The sequence below is a fragment of the Schistocerca nitens genome, chromosome 1 (genome assembly GCF_023898315.1).
Source record: "Schistocerca nitens isolate TAMUIC-IGC-003100 chromosome 1, iqSchNite1.1, whole genome shotgun sequence".
Classification (NCBI taxonomy): domain Eukaryota; kingdom Metazoa; phylum Arthropoda; class Insecta; order Orthoptera; family Acrididae; genus Schistocerca; species Schistocerca nitens.
Genome location: NC_064614.1, coordinates 386,951,982 through 386,967,478, shown reverse-complemented (window position 1 = coordinate 386,967,478; position 15,497 = coordinate 386,951,982).

The window sequence follows — 15,497 nt, the reverse complement described above, 5'->3', positions numbered from 1 at the left end:
AGATAGGGAGGCTTGCCATAGGACCGCACCGAGGCGATGGTGAGAGCGGGAGCAACACTGACGGAAAGCAAGCATGAAAGAAAGACACTTGAATAATTAACACGATTTAGTCTGCAACAGCTCGCTTGATTCAGACAACATCCGCCTACACTGTTCGCTCATGTTCAACTACGGAGTTCATGCCGTTGCTTCGGTACCGTACTGTAGGGTTTCGAAGAGCAGCGCACGGGTGTCGAAGCAAATATGCCATCTGAGGTTTTCCGTTTTTTCGGGTTCCTGCCGATTGAGCACTGAGGCGAGACATGACGGTGAAGAAACCAGAAAGGGTGAATTTACCTGCCGTTCCAGCGAGTACTTTTATGGCTCCCAAGTTTCAGTTGGTACGATCTGCTACGTAAAGACTAAGTATTTTGTGCCAGATAATATTATGACACTTACTAGTCTTTGTGTCTCTAGACATACTCTGTCATTCGAGTTGAACACTTGTCTAAACAAAAATATACTCTACCGCTGATCATCGGCTACCTTGCTTAAGCATATGGTGTCGTAAGGCCGCTGGAAGTAGTCTATTTTGCTGTTAGCCTATCGTCATTGAAATTCTGACACACGCTAAAAGAAAAGCCTAAATGTATTTGCCAATCACTGATGTTAAACCACACACACTGCTTGACAGTTGCTAAGGAACAGAAACATTGTTAAACAGGAATAGTCACAGGCAATGACGGGTCACATGAAACACAGCACATACGTAATAGAAGTGGAGTGGTATATTTAAAACGAAAAATGGTACAGATTTTACGAAATGGGAAAGCAGGATAACATAAATAAACAACGTTCATGTATGACAGAGGTCAGACTGCCAACATAAAGGTTGCTATCGGACTCCCAGTAAGGAATACGCCCTCCTCGGGAACTAATGCACATTTTGCACCTGTTATTTATGCTGGCTATCAAACTATTGAGGATTCCTTGGGGGGATATTTTTCCACTCCTCTCTCAAGGCAATTTTCAGTACTTTCGCCGTTCAAGGAGGAGTTTTCGTCGAGAAACACGTTTGCTAAGGGGTAAGTAGGAGCAGGGTCCCACACAGGCACCTATACGCGAAAAGTTGGAATCGGGAGAGGCTACCAGTTGAAACGTGGACACATTCTCAAGGATACTTCAACTCAATAAAGACAAGGCAATAATTACCTGTCAAACACAAACTCTGCCATGTAATTTCCACCAGATTTTATTTAACAATTGCATGATAACAGGAGAATAATACACATAATTACCCTAGAATTAAATAACCCTGTTCAAGGTTTGTATGATACGAGATGGCCTCCCACGGCGGAATCACGGAAATACCTTAATACCATTTGAACCAAATCGACCGGAAGGCAAACCTTTAATTGGCGCTCGTCTCCCACTTGCTTACATAGCACTCCTTTATCGTGGGAAAACCCCGGAACCTCTACTATTCTATAGGTCCAAGGAATGCGCATACCATTCCATACTTTCAATATATTCACTTTCCAATGTGTCCAACCACTCAGCGGTCCTGAGAGGGCGATATTGTCGTCCACAAACAGAATGTCGCGACCTACGTTAGGCGCATTATGGGGTCCCCTAGGGACTTGGCTAACAAAAAGGGTAAGAAAACCAATGTGCACTCCGTGTGCATACCGGGTCGAGTCATTCCAGATGTGGAAAGGACCCTCCCGGATGCCATGAAGAGCACAGGGTGCAGCCAACTACAGGTGGTTGCTCACGTCGGTACCAATGATGTGTGTCACTTTGGATCAGAAGAGATTCTCTCTGGTTTCGAGCGGCTAACAGAAGTGGTAAAGGCTGCCAGTCTTGCTTGCAAGATGAAAGTAAAGCTGACCATTTGCAGCTTAGTCGACAGGACCGATTGCGGACCTCTGTACCAGAGTACCTTCACTTGCGCCAAATGGTGGTTGGGTTTCGGGTTCCACTGAGGAGATCAGGTGTCCACTATATGCAGGAGGCGGCTACACGGGTAGCAGGGGCTGTGTGGCGTAGACTGGGCGGGTTTTTTAGGTTAGAGGGTCTCGGAAAAACGCAAGAACGGCTTCAGTCACAAAGGGTGCAGGCTGAATAGAGAAAGAACGTAGATAAATGAAGCATTGGTGTAACAGTTGTAAACTGTCGTAGCTGTTTTGGGAAAGTACCAGAGCTCCAAGCGCTAATAGAAAGTACTGATGCTCAAATCGTTATAGGCATTGAAAGCAGACTAAATTCGGATATAAGCTCAGCCGAAATTTTTGCGCAGAACCTAACGGTGTTCCGAAAGGATAGGCTAAACACGGTTGGTGGTAGCATGTTTGTTGCTGTAAAAAGTAGTTTCAAACTTAAACCTAACTACCCTAAGGACATCACACACATCCATGCCCGGGGCAGGATTCGAACCTGCGACCGTAGTGGTCGCGCAGTTCCAAACTGTAGCGCCTAGAACCGCTCGACCACTACGGCCGGCTGGAAGTAGTTTAACTTGTCGCGAAATTGAATTAGATACTTCCTGTGAGTTAGTATGGGCAGAGGTCATTGTTGGCAACAGGAAAAAAATAACACTTGGATCCTTTTACCGACCTCCCAAATCAGATGATACAGTTGCTGAAACGTCCAAAGGAAGCTTGAGTTTGATTTCAAACACGAACCCGACACATACAATAATAGTTGGTGGTGGCTTTAATTTACCCTCGATACGTTGGCGAAAATACATGTTTGATTCCTGAGATACGCATAAAATACACTACTAAACATTAAAACTGCTACACCAAGAAGAAATGCAGATTATAAACGGGTATTCATTGGACAAATATATTATACTAGAACTGACATGTGATTACATTTTCACGTAATTTGGGTGCATAGATCCTGAGAAATCAGAACCCAGAACAACCACCTCTGGCCGTAATAACGGCCTTGAGCCTTGATACGCCTTGGCATTGAGTCAAACAGAACTTGGATGGCGTGTACAGGTACAGCTGCCCAAGCAGCTTTAACACGATACCACAGTTAATCAAGAGTGGTGACTGGCGCATTGTGACGAGCCAGTTGCTCGGACACGGTGGACCAGACGTTTTCAATTGGTGAGAGATCTGAGAATGTGTTGGCCAAGGCAGCAGTCGAACATTTTCTGTATCCAGAAAGACCCGTACAGGACCTGCAAAATGCGGTCGTGCATTATTCTGCTGAAATGTAGGGTTTCGCAGGGATCGAATGAAGGGTAGAGCCACGGGTCGTAACACATCTGAAATGTAACGTCCACTGTTCAAAGCGCCGTCAATGCGAACAAGAGGTGACCGAGACGTGTAGCCAATGGCACCCCATACCATCACGCCGGGTGATACGCCAGTATGGCGATGACGGATACACGCTTCCAACGTGCGTTCACCGCGATGTCGCCAAACACGGATGCGACCATCATGATGCTGTAAACAGAACCTGGATTCATCCGAAAAAATGACGTTTTGCCATTCGTGCAACCAGGTTCGTCGTTGTGTACACCATCGCAGGCGCTCCTGTCTGTGATGCAGCGTCAAGGGTAATCGCAGCCATGGTCTCCGAGCTGATAGTCCATGCTGCTACAGACGTCGTGGAACTGTTCGTGCAGATGGTTGTTGTCTTGCGAACGTCCCCATCCGTTGACTCAGGAATCGAGACGTGTTCGCGCGATCCGTTACAACCATGCGGATAAGATGCCTGTCATCTCGACTGCTAGTGATACGAGGCCGTTGTTATCCGTATTACGCTCCTGAACCCATCGATTCCATATTCTGCTAACAGTCATTGGATCTCGACCAACGCAAGCAGCAATGTCGCGATACGACAAACCGCAATCGCGATAGGCTACAATCCCAGCTTTATCAAAGTCGTGATGGTACGCATTTCTCCTCCTTACTCGAGGCATCACAACAATGTTCCACCAGGCAACGCCGGTCAACTGCTGTTTGTGTATCAGAAATCGGTTGCCAACGTTCCTCATGTCAACACGTTGTAAGTGTCGCCGCCGGCGCCGACCTTGTGTGAATGCTCTGAAAAGCTAGTCATTAGCATATCACAGCATCTTCTTCCTATCGGCAATTTTCACGTCTGTTGCACGTCATCTTCGTGGTGTAGCAATTTTATGGCCAGCAGTGTATCATCCGAAATTGTGCTAAACGAATTCTGAGCTCTGAGCACTATGGGACTCAACTGCTGAGGTCATTAGTCAAACGAATTCTCTGAAAATTATTTCGAGCAGTTAGTTCATGAGCCCACGCGAATAGTAAACGGTTGTGGAAACGCACTTGACCTCTTAGCAACAAATAATCCTGAGTTAATAACCAGCATCAAAACCGATATAGGGATTAGTGAACACAGAGTTGTCGTAACGAGATTGAATATTGCAGTCCCCAAATCCTCGAAAAATAAGCGAAAAATATACCTATTCAAAAAAGCAGATAAAAATTCACTTGACGCCTTCCTGAGAAACAATCTTCACTCATTCTAAATTAATAATATAAGTGTAGACCAGATGTGGCTTAAACTCAAAGAAATAGTATCGGCAGCAATTGAGAGATTTATACCAAATAAATTAACGCTTGACGGACATGATCCTCCTTGGTACGCAAATCAGGTCAGAACACTATTGCAGAAACAACGAAACAAACATGCCAAATTTAAACAGACGCAAATTCCCCAAGATTGGCGATGTTTCACAGAAGCTCGAAATTTAGCGCGGACTTCAATGCAAGATGCCTATAACAGTTTCCACAAAGACACTTTGTGTCTAAACGTGACAGAAAATCCAAAGAGATTCTGGTCGTATGTGAAGTATGTTAGCTGCAAGAAACAATGCATTCTCTGCGCGATAGCAATGGAGATACTATCGAAGACAGTGCTCCCAAAGCAGAGTTACTAAACACAGCCTTCCGAAGTGCCTTCACAAAAGACGACGAAATAAATATCCCAGAATTCGAATCGAGAACAGCTGTCAACTTTAACGTAGAAGTAAATATCTTCGGAGCAGTGAAGCAACTTAAATCACTTAGTAAAAGCAAGTCTTCTGGTCCAGACTGTATACCAACTAGGTTCTTTTCGGAGTATGATGATGCATTATCTCCATACTTAACAGTCATAAACAACCGTTCGCTCGACGAAAGATCCGTACCCAAAGACTGGACAGTTGCACAGGCCACACCAATATTCAAGAAAGGTAGTAGCAGCAATCCACTAAATTACAGGCCCATATCGTTAACGTCGATATGCAGCAGGATTTTAGAACATTTATTGTGTTCGAACATTATGAATTACCTCGAAGAAAACGGTCTATTGACACACAGTCAACATGGGTTTAGAAAACATCGTTCCTGTGACACACGACTAGCTCTTTATTCACATGAAGTGTTGAGTGCCATTGACAAGGAATTTAAGAACGATTCCGTATTTCTGGATTTCTGGAAGCTGTACCACACAAGCGGCTCGTATTGTAATTGCATGCGTATCTAATATCGTCTCAGTTATGTGACTGGATTTATGATATCCTATCAGAGAGGTAATAGTTCGTGGTAACTGACGGAAAGTCATCGAGTAAAACAGAAGTGATTTCTGGCGTTCCCCAAGGTAGTGTTATAGATCCTTTGCTATTCCTTATCTATATAAACGATTTGGGAGACAATCTGAGCAGCCGTCTTCGGTTGTTTGCAGATGATGCTGTCGTTTATCGACTAATAAAGTCATCAGAAGATCACAACAAACTGCAAAACTATTTAGAAGAAATATCGGAATGGTGCTAAAAGTGGAGGTTGACCCCAAATAACGAAAAGTGTGAGGTCATCCACATGAGTGCTAAAAGGAATTCGTTAAACTTCGGTTACACGATAATTCAGTCTGATCTAAAAGCCGTAAATTCAACTAAATGCCTAGGTATTATAACTACGAACAACTTAAATTGGAAGGAACACATAGAAAATGTTGTCGGGAAGGCTAACCAAAGACTGCGTTTTATTGGCAGGAAACTTAAAAAAATGTCCTCTTTTAGAATACTGCTCCGCGTTGTGGGATCCTTACCAGACAAGACTGACGGCGTACATCGAAAAAGTTCAAAGAATGGCAGCACGTTTTGTATTATCGCTAAATATGGGAGAGAGTGTCACAGAAATGATACAGCATTTGGGCTGGAAATCATTAAAAGAAAGAAGTTTTTCGTTGCGACGGAATCTTCTCATGAAATTCCAATTACCAACTTTCTCCTCCGAATGCGAAAATATTCTGTTGACACCGACCTACATAGGGAGGAATGATTACCGCTATAAAATAAGGGAAATCAGAGCTCGTATAGGTGTTCATTTTTTCCGCGCGCTATACGAGATTGAAATACTAGAGAATTGTGAAGGTGGTTCGATGAACCTTCTGTCATGCACTTAAATGTGATTTGCAAAGTATCCATGTCGATGTAGATGTACCGCACATTTAAACAGACGGACATGTTCCAGAATAATTTCCCTGCGATACCGGAGTGCCGTAACGGTACCACGTGCAAAGATATGCAGCGGTTTTCTGCCATTGTGCGCATTGCCTACCCACACCATAACTCTGGGCCAATCCGATAACGTTCATGAACATTCTGCGGCGTGTTACGTTTTCGCCTCCCACTTCGCACTAACTGGTGGACAAAATCACTTGCCATAGTGAAGCAGTAGTAGTCTGAGACGATCATTCAGGACCACTGTTGCTGACCCCAAACAAGATGCGCCCTATACCAACGAACTTTTTCTCGACGAGGACTTGGTTGACGCGGCGTGCATTTAATAGTCTTCCGAGCAAACAAATCAGCCTGAGTTAATCGCCGTCCTGGCAGAGACACGTATGCCGGTTGCAAAGTCTGCAGTGACCTGCGTGGGAGTGAGAAGTACGCTCCTTTCCGCCACTAGGGCTACGTGACGATCCTGTTGCGGCATGATGGGCCGTCAGCGACAACTGGTATGCTATCGCATAGCGTTTCCTTCAGTGGCCTTTTTTTATTACGCGATGACACGTTTGGACACACCCACTACTGTGGCCACAGTAGTGACGCTTCATCGGCTTCGAGTGGTCCAACAGCTCGTCAACGTCCGTAAACACTCTAATGATGGCTCGTAAAAGTGTTTTCGCTCTACACAGCATGTTGCACTAATTGGTTGCACAACGACCTTCGTCAAACACCGCACTACATTAACTGTCGAATGCATATAGAGCGTTCATGAGTAGGCTTCACTGCAGTTATTGCGTCCTGCCCTCTACGTTTCCTTTTACTGGCATTGGTTTGATGTTCCGTAGCAGTTATCGGTTATTCTGTGGGAACTAGCAGTCTTTCCTTAGCAAGTGTCAAGCAGTGTTGTTATAGTATAAAATCACAGTGGACAGTCGTTTGCACTGTGCCTACCAGTCGTCCCATAAGGACGAACACACAGGGTGTTACAAAAAGGTACGGCCAAACTTTCAGGAAACATTTCTCACTCACAAATAAAGAAAAGATGTTATGTCGACATGTGTCCGGTAATGCTTAATTTCCATGTTAGAGCTCATTTTAGTTTCGTCAGTATGTACTGTACTTCCTCGATTCACCGCCAGTTGGCCCAATTGACGGAAGGTAATGTTGACCTCGGTGCTTGTGTTGACATGTGACTCATTGCTCTACAGTACTAGCGTCAAGCACATCAGTACGTAGCATCAACAGGTTAGTGTTCATCACGAACGTGGTTTTGCAGGCAGTGCAATGTTTACAAATGCGGAGTTGGCAGATGCCCATTTGATGTATGGATTAGCACGGGGCAATAGCCGTGGCGCGGTACGTTTGTATCGAGACATATTTCCAGAACGAAGGTGTCCCGACAAGAAGACGTTCGAAGCAATTGATCGGCGTCTTAGGGAGCACGGAACATTCCAGCCTATGACTCGCGACTGGGGAAGACCTAGAACGACGAGGACACCTGCAATGGACGAGGCAATTCTTCGTGCAGTTGACGATAACGCTAATGTCAGCGTCAGAGAAGTTGCTGCTGTACAAGGTAACGTTGACCACGACACTGTATGGATAGTGCTACGGGAGAACCAGTTGTTTCTGTACCATGCACAGCGTGTGCAGGCACTATCAGCAGCTGATTGGCCTCCACGGGTACACTTCTGCGAATGGTTCATCCAACAATGTGTCAATCCTCATTTCAGTGCGAATGTTCTCTTTACGGATGAGGCTTCATTCCAACGTGATCAACTTGTAAATTTTCACAATCAACATGTGTGAGCTGACGAGAATCCGCACGCAATTGTGCAGTCACGTCATCAACACAGATTTTCTGTGAACGTTTGGGCAGGCATTGTTGGTGATGTCTCGATTGGGCCCCATGTTCTTCCACCTACGCTCAATGATGCACGTTATCATGATTTCATACGTCATACTCTACCTGTGCTGCTAGAACATGTGCCTTAACAAGTACGACACAACATGTGGTTCATGCACGATGGAGCTCCTGCACATTTCAGTCGAAGTGTTCGTACGCTTCTCAACAACAGATTCGGTGGCCGATGGATTGGTAGAGGCGGACCAATTCCATGGCCTCCACACTCTCCTGACCTCAACCCTCTTGACTATCATTTATGGGGTCATTTGAAAGCTCTTGTCTACGCAACCCCGGTACCAAATGTAGAGACTCTTGGTGCTCGTATTGTGGACGGCTGTGATACAATACGCCATTCTCCAGGACTGCATCAGCGCATCAGGAATTCTATGCGACGGAGGGTGGATGCATGTATCCTCGCTGAGGACATTTTGAACATTTCCTGTAACAAAGTGTTTGAAGTCACGCTGGTACGTTCTGTTGCTGTGTGTTTCCATTCCATGATTAATGTGATTTGAAGAGAAGTAATAAAATGAGCTCTAACATGGAAAGTAAGCGTTTCCGGACACATGTCCACATAACATATTTTCTTTCTTTGTGTGTGAGGAATGTTTCCTGAAGGTTTGGCCGTACCTTTTTGTAACACCCTGTATAGTACCTGCCGTCAACAGTAAGATCTATATTTCGTTCTACTTTTAATTTTTTAAGAAGCTGAAACAGTTCGTAAATTATCTACTACAACGACATATTTAACTAATTTTTTGCAATATTTTTTATCAATACAGTTTAGTTAGATAACAGTTTTTCAATAATGGTTCATTTGTATCAAACTAGTTATAAAAATTACTCATTTTATGTAGAAAAGAAATGAAAAAAATGGCGACAAAGTGTGGAGAAGGGTACGGGTTTGGCTGATCTGACAGGGGCGTGATATCACCTTCTTACGCCTCTGGCTTGCCGTTTATAATTCGACATAAGCCACCGTCTGATCATCAGGAAGTATATACCACAATTTTTCCTCACCTTACCACCGACATACAGGAGAGGAGAAATTTTCCACTACCAGTATTTTTCCCGGAATTATTAAAGCTCAATGTAATCCTGACTTGGGACCCTAGGGAAATTAGATGCAGATGTAACAATCCGTCGATGGGGCAAGCCGATGAATATTTGTGGTGCAAAGGCTGCAAAGCAGTGCATTTCAAGTGAAATCAAGTTCCAAACACGCCTCAATATTAGGCTGTGGTCGGATGGATGACTTCGTGTGTATGTATGAGTGTGTGTGTGTGTGTGTGTGTGTGTGTGTGTGTGAGTGCGTGTGTTTGGAATTCATGACATTACTTTGAGGATTTCGAGCACAATGATGGCTCTTGCAGAAAGCTGCAGTACTAAAGCTTTTAAGTTAAACGGAAGAAACCGACTTGAACTGCCCCGAAACAAGTCCACATTTTGTCTTTCCTCTCAGAACAATGTTTTAGGCAATCTATGCACACTTTTTAACCCAGAAAATACGAACTGACTAACAGTCGGATTGATACTCTTCTTTTGGTGGTTCAGTTAAGCTCGTGAACTGAAGATTTCGAGTTCAACTCGGGGCCTTAACCAGTTTCGTCTCCTCGAAAATGATTGCAACACGTAGGCCGACACTTTGGCTACTCTTTTATTTATAATTGTCCAGAATGGTACATATTACTGCCAAAAAGAATTTAACTGAAACATCAAGGAGGTACCAAGTTTCAGAAATGATACGAATATAAAATCTATTACCACACATTAAATTCCTATATTGTCTCAGATTAACAGTCCAGATGATATTACTGTTAAATTTTTCAAAGGAAAAATTGAAACCGGAAAATTTCGCTTGAAAGATTCTTTATGAAGTCTCTGAATTTGACAAGAAAGCTACTGGCGTTTGAAGAAAAAAGAAACTAAACAACGAGACGTCAGAAGAAAGAAGTTTAACGTTAGTGGCTGTAGGGAGACTCCTGACGAGTCTCTGACGTAGGGTTCCATGCTTTACCGCTGTCTACCAAACTAGAACAAAGATATAACCAATATAAAATTTATTTCCCTTTCTGTTCTCAGATGAAAACCATGGAAACAATATTCCATTGCATGCGTGATTCTCAATAAGCACGTCTGATTATCATCATTTATTGCTTTGTTTAAATTAAGAATCAGTGTACCGGCAGGCGCCGAGCCGAGCAGACGCACCAGTAGCAGTAGCAGAGTAGCAGTTGTCTGATAGACAGTAATTTAGTGTCGTTTTTTTTCACGTACTTCTGCACAGAAGTGAACAATACCAGTATATTTTCTATATAGACTAGCGGTTAGCAAATTACTGTAAGTCTTCGTTTTTGGGTAAATCTTGGTGCTTATCCTTGTATAGTGCGGCTTTCTAGTGTATTTCCCCGGTCGTCAGACAGCCACTTTACGCCACTGAGTTTAAATTTCGAGCTAGTACACAGTGTAAAGCTTAGATCAGTGAGTTCTAGTTTGCATACTTATCTCGCGCAGTAGCTTTCGGGTAAGCAGAGTTTCTAGTAACAAGTAACTGTGTATACATCAACTCTGTTTAAGAGCTTGCCGCCTCAGGACATACTGAGAAATCTGCAGACCAGTTTTTAGAGTTTCCTTATTCTCCTCGTTATATTTTGCGTACATTCCAAACTCAATAGCGCCATTTGAGATCTTATATTTATTTTTACATACTACGATATGGGTAGGGACCGTGTTTGTTGTGAAGAGGCACAAGGAGAATTGGCTGCTGTCCGTAAACAACTGGAAGCTGTTTTGGATACCTTCGACGTGCTTCTGGCTAATGATCAAAGTTGCGACGACATCGGGGCGCTGGGAACGAGACCCGAGACCTTTTGTGCCGTTGGAATCCTCTGGTGGTCCGGTTATCTCTGCATCTTCTGATACGCAACATCTGACTGGTCCGTCCTCACTCGAGAGTGGGTGGCAGACAGTGGTGGGTTCCCGTGTGACTGAGTCGAAAGGCGAAAGAGGGAGCAGGTAGCGCGGCTAGCTTCCTCTCCATAGCAACAGGTACAAGGTGCTACCCAATGTTGATGATAGCTCTGAGCCTGTACGGGATGATTCTCCTGTTGGGACAGTGGCCGATTTTCCTGCCCAGTTCGGACAAGCGCAGATGGTGCGTATGCTTGTCATTGGAAGCTCCAGTGTTGGACGAGTGATGGAGCCCCTCAGGGAAATAACAGGCAAGGCTGAAAAGAATGCGTGTGCACTCGGTATGTTTACCGTGGTATCTCGTCCGTGATGTGCAGGAGGCTCTGCCGGCGGGCTATCGAGCACACTGTGTGCAACTGGCTGCATGTAGTGGCACGTGTCGGCACGAATGACGTCTGCCGCTTTGGTTTTGAGGGCATCCTCAGCTCCTTTCGGCGGATGACTGATTTGGTGAGAGCAGCTAGCATCGCCCACGGGGTGCAGGCTAACCTATTTCTAGCATCGCACCTAGGGTTGTTCGCGGTCCTCTGGTTTGTAACAGAATGGGAGGTCTACACCAGAGGCTCAGACGACTCCGCGGCGGTATCGGATGCGAATTTCTCTACCTCCGCTATCGAGTACACAATTGTAGAGTTCCCCTCAATAGGTCAGGCGTACACCACATTCAGGAAGCGGCTGCAAGGGTAGCGGAGCACGAGTGGTGTGCACATGGGGCTTATTTACGTTAGAAAAATCCTCCCTGGGGTTCTTAGACGATTTGCCTGACAAATTAGCCACTGTGTCCACAGAGAACGTTTGTCGTCGCAGATCAAAGATGTTGTTGTGGTCTTCGGTCCTGAGACTGGTTTGATGCAGCTCTCCATGCTAATCTATCCCGTGCAAGCTCCTTCATCTCCCAGTACCTATTGCAACCTACATCCTTCTGAATCTGCTTAGTGTATTCATCTCTTGGTCTCCCTATACGATTTTACCCTCCACGCTGCCCTCCAACGCTAAATTTGTGATCCCTCGATGTCTCAGGACATGTCCTACCAACCGATCCCTTCTTCTAGTCAAGTTGTGCCACAAACTTCTCCCCAATCCTATTCAATACCTCCTCAACCTCCTCATTAGTTACGTGATCTACCCACCTAATCTTCAACATTCTTCTGTAGCATCACATTTCGAAAGCTTCTATTCTCTTCTTGTCCAAACTATTTATTGTCCATGTTTCACTTCCGTACATGGCTACACTCCATACAAATACTTTCAGAAACGACTTCCTGACACTTAAATCTATACTCGATGTTTTGCAACACTGAAGACTGTTATCAACAAAAATGAAATTCTGCTTCACTAGGTCTGTTACTTTTGCTAAGTAATGCAGATGAATCACGACTGGCATACACCGTGCAGTTTTCTATTTTGTGCATAATGATTCCACTTCTGACGAACACAATTCAATCTCTTTAATATGTAATGAAGTATATCAACAGCTCAGGAACTGCGACAGAAGAGACATAACTGATTACTGAATCCTAAAATTCAGGTTTGCACCATATTAGTTAAAATATTCATCCACACGCTGCTCGGTAAAGCCCTCGTCTATACTTTTACACTAGCCGGCCGGCTGACGTGCTATAGACGCGAAATTTAACCGACTCGAAGAAGATGCTGTGATATGCAAATGATTAGCTTTTCAGACCATTCACAAAAGGTTGGCACCGGTGGCGACACCTACAACGTGCTGACATGAGGAAAGTTTCCAACCGATTTCTCATACACAAACAGCAGTTGACCGGCGTTGCCTGGTGAAACGTTGTTGTGATGCCTCGTGTAAGGAGGAGAAATGCGTACTATCACGTTTCCGACTTTGGTAAAAGTCGGATTGTAGCCTATCGCGATTCCGATTTATCGTATCGCGACATTGGTGCTCGCGTTGGTCGAGATACAATGACTGATAGCAGAATATGGAATCGTTGGGTTCAGGAGCGTAATACGGAACGCCGTGCTGGATCCCAACGGCCTCGTATCACTAGCAGTCGAGATGACAGGCATCTTATCAGCATGGCTGTAACGGATCGTGCAGCCACGTCTCGATCCCTGAGTCAGCAGATGGGGACGTTTGCAAGACAACAAACATCTGCACGAACAGTTCAACGACGTTTGCAGCAGCATGGTGTATCAGCTCGGAGACCAAGGCTGCTGTTACCTTTGACGCTGCATCACAGACAGGAGTGCCTACGATGGTGCACGCAACGACGTACCTGGGTGCACGAATGGCAGAACGTCATTTTTTCGGATGAATCCAGGTTCTGTTTACAGTATCATGATGGTCGCATCCGTGTTAGGCGACATCGCGGTGAACGCACAATGGAAGCGTGTATTCGTCATCGCCATACTGGCGTATCACCCGGCGTGATGGTATGGGGTGCCATTGGTTATACGTCTCGGTCATCTCTTGTTCGCATTGACGGCACTTTGAACAGTGGACGTTACATTTCAGATGTGTTACGACCCATGGCTCTACCCTTCATTCGATCCCTGTGAAACCCTACATTTCAGCAGGATAATGCACGACTGCATGTTGCAGGTCTCGATACAGAAAATGTTTGAGTGTTGCCCTGACCAGCACATTGTCCAGATCTCTCACCAATTGAAAACGTCTGGTCAATGGTGGCCGGGCAACTGGCTCGTCACAATACGCCAGTCACTACTCTTGATGAACTGTGTTATCGTGTTGAAGCTGCATGGGTAGCTGTACCTGTACACGCCATCCAAGCTCTGTTTGACTCAATGCCCAGGCGTATCAAGGCCGTTATTACGGCCAGAGGTGGTTGTTCTGGGTACTGATTTCTCAGGATCTACGCACCCAAATTACGTGAAAATGTAGTCGCATGTCAGTTCTAGTATAATATATTTGTCCAATGAATACCCATTTATCATCTGCATTTATTCTTGGTGTAGCAATTTTAATGGCCAGTAGTGTACTTGTATTTGTTACCTTCTGTTAGCCGTCCTCTTATCCTCTTCTATACCTTGGATTTAGAAACGTCCTGGCCCGTCTGCTACCCATTCGCCTGGCTACATATGCCACCTTCCTCCATAACAGTCTACGTTGCGTCTTTCATTCCTGCTTGTCCCACGATCCGTTCGTCTGCTTTCCTATCTTTGCTAATAATACCCAAAATGCACTTCCCCATTGCAGTCGAAGCAACCATCAGGTTTAGACTGACGTTTTCATTAAAAGTTGATGCTTCACTTCCGTAAGTCAAAACTGGTAATCCATACCAGTTATAAAGATTCTATGCCAGAGACAACGAAAACTTGGGTTTCAAAATCATATTTAGCTTGCCAAAAGGAAATTTTACACTTTTTTATTTCCTTTGGCACTATTCCAATAACTGTTTTCAGATGCCGCAAGAAAAAAGTTCACCAACTGGTTTTATGACCTTATTGTTAAATTTCACTATTTTTTGCGATGTGTTCATTGTTCATTACTGTGGCCCCATTAAAATTGAATAAATACCCAGTTTTAAAGTTGCTTCTCAATCCATTTTCTGCTTACGGTTTATTAGACTAAGAGTAAACAGTATAATGTCATTAGCAAAGCCTTTAGGGCTGCTGATAATAGTTTTGATGATATGGACTTCTTCAATGTTGTGGACTCCTTCAGTTCCGAATTTCTCATTATCCTGATGAAGTTCAGTGGAAGCTGAACGCTGACGTATAGAGGGTGGTAAGGAACAGTATGCAAAGCTCTTAACGGTGTTGCAGGGAAGGTTCTGCAGAGAAATGATTGTTGAGAAAAAATCGATAGGTTTGCACGGTTTCCTAGTTGTTTAGTACCAAAGTTAGCCAGTCTCCGCGCGCGCGAGTTCAAGCAGCCTGTCAGAACAGTATTGCCACACGTAATCTTCGTTTGATATCGTCAAACAGAACAAACGTAGCTTTTCCTCACCTAGCTTAATTATTAATTCCGAAAAGCCTCATTTGAACTGGTAATGAGCATTTGAATAAATAGTAACTCACAGACCCACAGAAGTATATGCATTACCATATTTCAGCACGTACAAGTGATTGAATTTGCTTGTGCAGCGACCTGATTGGCTGACATCAAAGTGAAATAAGTCGGAAAAGCCGCAACTTGTCGAAATATTTTCTTAACAGTTATTTGTC